The following is a 7,666-nucleotide window of genomic DNA, read 5'->3' as shown; positions in this document are numbered from 1 at the left end:
TTATTATGTCTTGGCTGAAATCATTAAAGGAAGGGGTTGGATAAGCAAGTCCTTCACCAAGTAGATGACTCAGAATAATTAGGACTAACCTTAGAGATGATAGATTTTCCTTAGGTGAGCAATCCACAACATTTTACTGGTTAGCCACATGACATTATAATGTGTAAAAGTATGACACAGGGACAACGAGTTCATTTGCGAAAGGAAGTGATGTGTGAGACATGGGGCTAAGAGGCCAAATAGACCAAAACAAGGTTAATTAATTACATTTATGACAAAAATAGAGAATAAGATTTTACCACATAGACAAAGTGGGAACATATGTGGAAGGAAAATGAAATGCTTGCTTTTTTCTTCCATATTTACCTCCTTTCTTCTTCTCTCCTTTTTTGTTGTATGCTTTGCAGTACATGGATAAGCATATTCTCAATTTCTATACCAAGAAAATGGATTGTCCTGTGGATATAATGGCTGGCAACAATGACATTTATGTTGTTGTTATGATATATCTAAAAAGATAATATGTAGCCTATAAATTGTTCAAAGTGAATACAACTGTCAAAAGTTTAGGCTATTATACAAAACAATCAACAAAGGGAGGACATGGTTAATAAAGTATAATATCGCTTTCGGAAATGTAAAGAAATAGTGTAATATAATGAAAATACTAACGTTGAAGTACCTTAAAAGTGTCTATTTACATGCTTGATCATTCTTTAAAGAAACATATTTGTGTGTGGGTTTGTTAGGTTGGAGCCATTACATTTTTGTTAATTAATTTGTCCACTAATACGTTTAAATCTACAGGTCAGGTTGAATAAATACACCAAGTGAACTAAATATTAAAATAATAACTCATATGTGAAGGTGGAAGAAGTACGATTATTTACTTAAGTAAAAGTACCAATACTGCGGTGTAAAATTCTATGTTAGAAGTAAAAGTCCCGCATTAAAAATTGTACTTAAGTCAAAGTAAAAAAATATAAGCATTAAAATGACAAAGTACCAAATGTAAAAATACTTGTTGTGCAAAATGGCAATTTCAAGCACCATTTAATTTGAAATTATTTTGTAAAAATTATTGGTGTATTCAAGTATTCATCAATTTATTCTTGCACTTGGTAAAGGTGGGGTTTATTTGAATTACTTTGTACACTAATGGGTAGCTTAACCTAAAAATATATATACTAATGTGTGTCGATTTATATTTTTTATCTATAACCAAAATCTGCAAATTAAGTATTTACTAAATATGTAAAATAGATGTAGTAGAGTAGAAATATAAGTAGCATAATAATGAAATAATAATGTGAAAGAACCTCCATTTTTTACTCTAAAATAAATGTGCATAGTTACTACTCATATGGTATGCAGAAAACATATTTATTTGTTCTGCATTTTTCTGGTTATTTGGCTAATGTAATATTCCTATGGACAATATGTTTAATTAATTCTAAAAATCCCTTGATAAACATTGTGAGTCTGTGTTGTAATTGTGTCCATGAACTGCTGGGCGAGACTCGCTCTCGCTCGCTAGCTCTCTCCCTCTCTCTCTCTCTCGCTCTCTCTCTCTGCGTGTGTGTGTGCGTGTGTGAATAGGAGGGGAGATGCTGGATTCGGGAGAAGGTCCGCCATTATTGGGAAGCTGAAAAAAATAGACTTATACACACTCACACACATTTAGCCTGTAAGGGGCTAAATCTCAGATAGAAAAATACAACGGTTTCGGACGAGCTCTTGTTCTCTGAAAAGCGGCGCTTTGAAAAAATGAATGCAAAGCTTAAGATCGCGTTTCATACGGACTCTTTTTATTTTTGACACAACAAAGGAAATAATAATTGGTCAAAACAACGTGGTGGTTGAAGCAAGAAGGAAAAAACACACCGAAACAGCGCTTTTACAACGCCTCCCCCTTTCCTCCTCGTTTCCAGCCGGGGTGAAAAGACTGGAGTTTGAACAGCATTTTTTTGTTTTTCCTGACGAGAATTTAGTTGCTTTTTCTCCTCTTCACAGACACACAGAGATATGCATCTCGTTGTGAAAACTTCAGACTGATGGAAACGAGCACTTAATGTAGGAAGCAATGGACATATAGGCTGTTTATTTAAAACGAAGGACGATAATCGACGTCAGGGCTGTAGGGAAGTGTTTTTGTCTGTTTTTTAAAGTCTTTCACCGGTTGTGAGTCGCAGAGAGAGAAAGAAAGGAGTGGACGAGAGCTGGAGAGGAATGCTATGGTACGTATACTGCACAATATTATCTTCTACCACTGCATATAATACACGCGAATGGACCATTTCAAACAATGTTGAACATAATTTTTTTAAGGCGTTTACCCCCTGCCTTAATTGTAGCTTGTGTAACTTAGAAGTGCTGCGAATAAAAAGAAACTGGGAGTCAACCCCAGTCCCCCTGAGGGCTGGTGTGATTTGAAGCCTCTAATAGTAATAATAATGATTATTGTAATGGCCGTGCATTGGTGTGTTAAATATAAAACCTGTTGTAATCTAATCTAAGGTTGCCCTAGTGAATGTTTTAAAGGAAAGTGTGAACAAGAGAAAGAGGTCATAAAATGGATCTTTTCCAAACATTAAAATAGTTTGTTCAACACCTGGAATGCATCGGTCTTGTCAGGCCTGGTGAAACAGCCCTTGAATCCTTGAATATAATGAGTTATAAGGAATTTCAATTGGTAGACGATAGATAGGATGTTTGGGTTGGACTAGCTGCCAAGCAACTGTTTGATGCATCATGTTTTCCTTGTTCATTAGTATTCTGCTCAAATCTTAGTTAACACTTACATTCATTTTGAATCAGGTTTTGTCATGTTTTAAGTTGTATAATGCAGGTGCCTTAAGCTTTTATTTGGCATGTTTAGCATAATGCTAGGCACAAACTGAGGTCCTCATCAGATTTAGGTCATGCCATTACCTCTCAAACACAAGCTATATTTGTCATTTGCAATTCTTTTCTCTCTTGTCAAATGTCCCACTAACTTCGCAAACATCAAAGCTGCATGTAGGGCTTCCTGGTGACACAGTTAAATAATGTGCGCACGCTCTGCCAGGAGGTAACTCTGCTCTGTTCCCTTTTAACTGTAGCCTATCTGTGACACAAATTACTCAAATCTCCTTAGACAGGATACACAGTGTAGCTGTTTTTCTACCAACTAAATATCTCAAGTGAGGATATTTAGCTTGGCTATCAGAGTTCTTGATGTCTACCCCTCGATGCTCCAATTAGACTGATAAAGGTAACCTAATGCAAACCACTAACAGTACTACTTAATCCGTTATGGTGATATAACGTGTCACCAGTGTGTCACGCTTAATCTCATTGCAAAGTGGTCATTGCCCTGCCAGCCACTCCCTTTATGTCAGTCTTTTCACTAGACTTTAGTACTTTGATTTCAAAACTTATCTTACCTGCCTGCCTATGGAATAATGAATTTAGTTTGATTGCGAAAGACTTCAGAAAGTGAGATTAAGTGGGGAAATGTCTGTGCAGGTTGGTGATGTGGCCTTAACACAGAGATGCGCAGCAAGGGCTGTGGCCTGTACTGCTGTGTCACTGCCAGATACCAGGACATTTTCAAAACAGGAGCTGTATCATTGTATAATGGATATATGGTGTTATATTGTGGATTTTTTGTCCTTTCCGAGCAAATGTCACCCATAACCCTGTATAACAATAATAATAATGTACTTCCCTTTGAAAGGGTTTTGTTCTGTTTTTCTTGATTTTCACTTAAATGAGCAATTTTAGAATGAGCAGTTATAGGCCTTGCTTAAGGCCACCTGGGCAGTGCTCTGGAGGTGGAATGTCACCTCTGCCAGTCTGTACTCTGGACTTTCCATTGGTTCCAAAATGAAGTTTGTGCGGAAAGACCTATTGCCACCCTCATTTCCTGGCTGTTCTTTGACTGACTGCTTTTTGATGAGTTTCTCTGTCTTTGATCCTAATCAACCTTATTGGGAAGACCATCCTATGCAGAAAGTAAACACATCTACAAACACTTTACTTGGCAAACAGTCTCTTTGCACTCAGGTAAATGCATTAGCAGCTGTCAGCACTTCTGTTCTCTACTTGATTGGGCCCTTTGCAGTGCAGTCACACCTCTCCAGAATGCCTCTTTTCCCCCTAATAGCTGTGCCATTTGCCCAGGCAGCAGGCTAGCTACCAGCATACCCACTCACCCCCGTCTGCCTGCCTCTGGTTTGCCGATCGTGTCGTGAGTCCCTGGACTAGAACATGTTCCTGGGATTAGAGGAGGGCAGGCTTTGTTTGTCAGGATGTAGGCCAGAGATGCGGATGTATCCTTTGATGAGGGCACTGGAAGTGACTTTCTGTCCCTTATTATGTGGGCAGAAAATCACAGGGTTTCGACATGTTTTGTAACAAAAACACTTTCGGAAAATATAAAACTATTTATATCTAATTGTTCTCACTTCACTTTTTCGACATCAGAGCATTAACCAAAAGAGAAAGGCAATCGTAAAGTAAATGCCTTCATTGCTCTAAATCTGTAAACAAATTATTTTGATAAGTAAGGATGTGTTTTTGGCTTATAATATCAGTCAATTTGAAAATATAACCATTACCAAATTATTTCTATGTCAACCCAGGCTATTATTTCCACAAAACTACTGTGCCGCTGGATGAAACAGTGGCATCTGACTGGATCATTTGCCAATTTCACAGCTAGCATACCTGTCAACGCAGGGTGACTCCACATGCGAAGAACATTTCTGGTAATCTGTGAAGGTGCCATTCACTAAATTTCTTCGTTCTCTTGTATTACAGGAGAGGTTTGCCTATGAGTCAGTGTAAGCCTGTGTTTGATGGAGAAAGATGCTAATTATAGCAGGCAGCTTTGGAGTTTGGTGGAGCAGATTACAGTCACTCTCCCCTCAAAGGCTGCCTTGTTGTAGTGGCCGATTATTAGGCAGAGAGAAGTGCATTCTGGGATGATTGTATCTGAATTTCCATTAGAAAGTGTGCCTGCCTAAGTTGAACTGAGGTTCTTTCTCTCCCCATTGCTTCAGCTCCCTTGCTCGTTACAGATGGGTCAGCTTGATATAAAGGCCTCGGTTTTAGAGCCAGTTTAACTCCAAGCCCTGAATGGCTGAATTATGTATGAGGGAAATGACCCCAAATCGACAATGGCGGTTGTGCCTAGTTTCTACAGAATGATTAAAGAATATATTACTAATATCACTAGTATTGCTATACATAAACCATTTAACAACACATGGCTTACCCAATAATTTCGAAAGTAATTTAATTCCAATGAATCAGTAATAAAGATTGCATTTGCTCTTTATTCCAAGCCTACCCTGTTATGGTATTGCTTTTCCAATACAAATGCATTATTAATGGATAATGTTAGTGGAAAGTAAAGGCTATAGATATGATTCATATTTTAAATGGTCGCTGTAAGGCTCTGTTGAGATAGTTTTAACCAGCCTTAATATATCTTCCCTAAGAAAAAAAAGACACTGTTTGAAGCATGGTGACCATGGAGATGAAGTACCAGGATGTAAGCCACAGAGGAATGGTGACCTCTGGACGTGAGCGGCCCTGCTTTGCTTTTTCAGATACAATTACACAACAGAGGGACAAGGCTAATGGGCTATGGTAATTTGGAAGAGCTGTGGAGAGGGAACATGAGGGGAGAAACTAAGAACAGTGAGAGAGTGACACAACAAAGTAGGTAGTCAGTTGGAGGAGAAAAACGACTACAAGATGAGGGAGTAAAGTAAAACGCGAGCTGCCAGTTTCTGCTTCAGGCCGTGTTCCTGGTATGTGCCCTTTCAGCTTTGTGCTCAAAGATCAACCAATCAATGACAGTCATAAGTAACCCTGCTGCTTGGCTATTGGCCACAGCTGAATTCCATGACTCAGCATGTCTGTAGATAAGATGTTATGATTGAGTCACTGCCAATGAAATGAGGCCACTGCCCGGAGTTCAATAGGTTGGACTTCTGCTGCTGTAATCAGTTGCAAAAAGTTTTTACCACCGACAGTGCCAACAAAATTATAACCCCATGTTCTCCAAGTTATTTGGATTGAGCAAGGGACTAGTCAGAAAAGAAAAGCTTGTCATGCATAAATCCAGCCGTTACTATCTCAGGTTAATGGTGTAATAGCCTCTGATTGTTTTCGAGTGAGTCAGTGTTTACGCTGTCTGTACTTTTGGATTTTGAAAGGCTGTACACACTGGAAACCTCTCACCCTCAGGAACAAAGAGAGACGGCCCTGAAATCCACCTACACAAGTATTAAAGGATAACTTTGAGCAAGTTTGTAGTCTGTGGACACATACACACACTAATACATTTCCCACACTTACCCAATGCTTATTAATTATTGTCTTATCCTGTTGTGATGACCTAGCCTAGTGTCACTCGCAAGCCTCCAGGCTTCATTGCATAAATTGGGCTGGAGTAAGGAGAAGTCCCAGTGTGTGTCATTGTTTGAATGTCTCTCTGGAGATTCTCCCTTTGTGGCGCCCCTGGGTTTCCTGTAGGAAGTCCACCTACAGTGTCTGTAAGTGTGTTTTGGGACGCAGGAGAGGTGGATAGCATGGAGGGTAGAACTGAGAGACAAAGCTACATTTGATGTCTGTACTGTCCGCAGAAGCTTGCCGTACTGAATGATGGCAGTTGACGCAGGTGGCACACCTTCTTCCCTTCGATAGCTGCAGCAGTAGTTCTGACTAATTTCATACAACTTGTTGGTTCAGTAGGAAACAGCAGTGAAGCAATAATGGTACAAACAGTCAATGCATGCCTATCATTTCCCATCCTTTAAAGAGGAGGAGATAGAGAGAGATGGAATGTGGGATTTAAGATATCATGGAATATTTGTCAATAGGCTACAACATTGTGTATCATGAGTCGGATTAGTTCAATTCTGAAAGCTCCCGTAACAGCAACCTTAGTGTGACCAAGATACTTTGTGGTTTGAGTGTTATCTAAGGAAGACTGGCTGCTCATGTAAGCTGCTCCTGTCAGGTGTAATATTACAATTGAGACAAAAAAACCTAGCATCCTCACCTCAGCTCCCTTCCCCTTACCGTTTTGTAAACATTGTTACGCCAAGCAATAGGTTATGAGATGAACTACTTCTATTTACTTTCTCATTACACTTTAACACATTAGCCATAATAAGATTAGGTGTCTAGTGTTAGATGGAGCATGAATGCTTTTAGTATTTTGGCAGTTTACAAACAGCATACAGTATTCAGTAGCACGGACAGAGAATTTGTGGTGATATTTTAAATAATAGTCCCTTTACTGCAAGTTTTGACAGTCTCTATTGGTCTATATTTGTGCTTTGTCAAAATTATCTGCTGAAGTATGTGTGTAATATTCACCGAAAGTATCGGCACCGCAGGAACATGATGTTTAGTTTGTGTTATCTCGACCTGGGTATCAATCAAATGATGTCTCTTACATGATGCTTCTGCCAAGTGTCCAAACTTAATGCAGTGTTTTCGTACACCTGCAGCACAGAAAAGAGAGAGATGGACAGTAGGATTAAAAGAGGTGTTCTACTTTTTATCTAATTAAAGTTGGCAGCTTTAATCAAAGACTGATAAGCATTTGAGAACAAAAGAGAAGGACGGAAGTAAAGAGGAGAGGGAGGGAAAAAAGTGCCTTCAG

At 39.1% G+C, this 7,666-nt stretch overlaps 1 protein-coding gene across 1 annotated transcript in view; it reads left to right on the top strand.

The window, feature by feature from the left end:
• The first annotated feature begins 1,601 nt into the window (after positions 1-1,601).
• The window catches only part of arhgap35a (Rho GTPase activating protein 35a), a 56,490-nt gene continuing 50,425 nt past the window's right edge, over positions 1,602-7,666 (top strand). The window contains exon 1 of the mRNA XM_063906875.1: positions 1,602-2,237. The gene's annotated coding sequence lies outside the window, so the exon portion shown is untranslated. The remainder of the gene's footprint in view (positions 2,238-7,666) is intronic.

This window comes from Eleginops maclovinus, chromosome 18 (assembly GCF_036324505.1).
Source record: "Eleginops maclovinus isolate JMC-PN-2008 ecotype Puerto Natales chromosome 18, JC_Emac_rtc_rv5, whole genome shotgun sequence".
In the NCBI taxonomy this organism is placed as follows: domain Eukaryota; kingdom Metazoa; phylum Chordata; class Actinopteri; order Perciformes; family Eleginopidae; genus Eleginops; species Eleginops maclovinus.
This window is presented reverse-complemented; position numbering and strand designations above follow the sequence as displayed.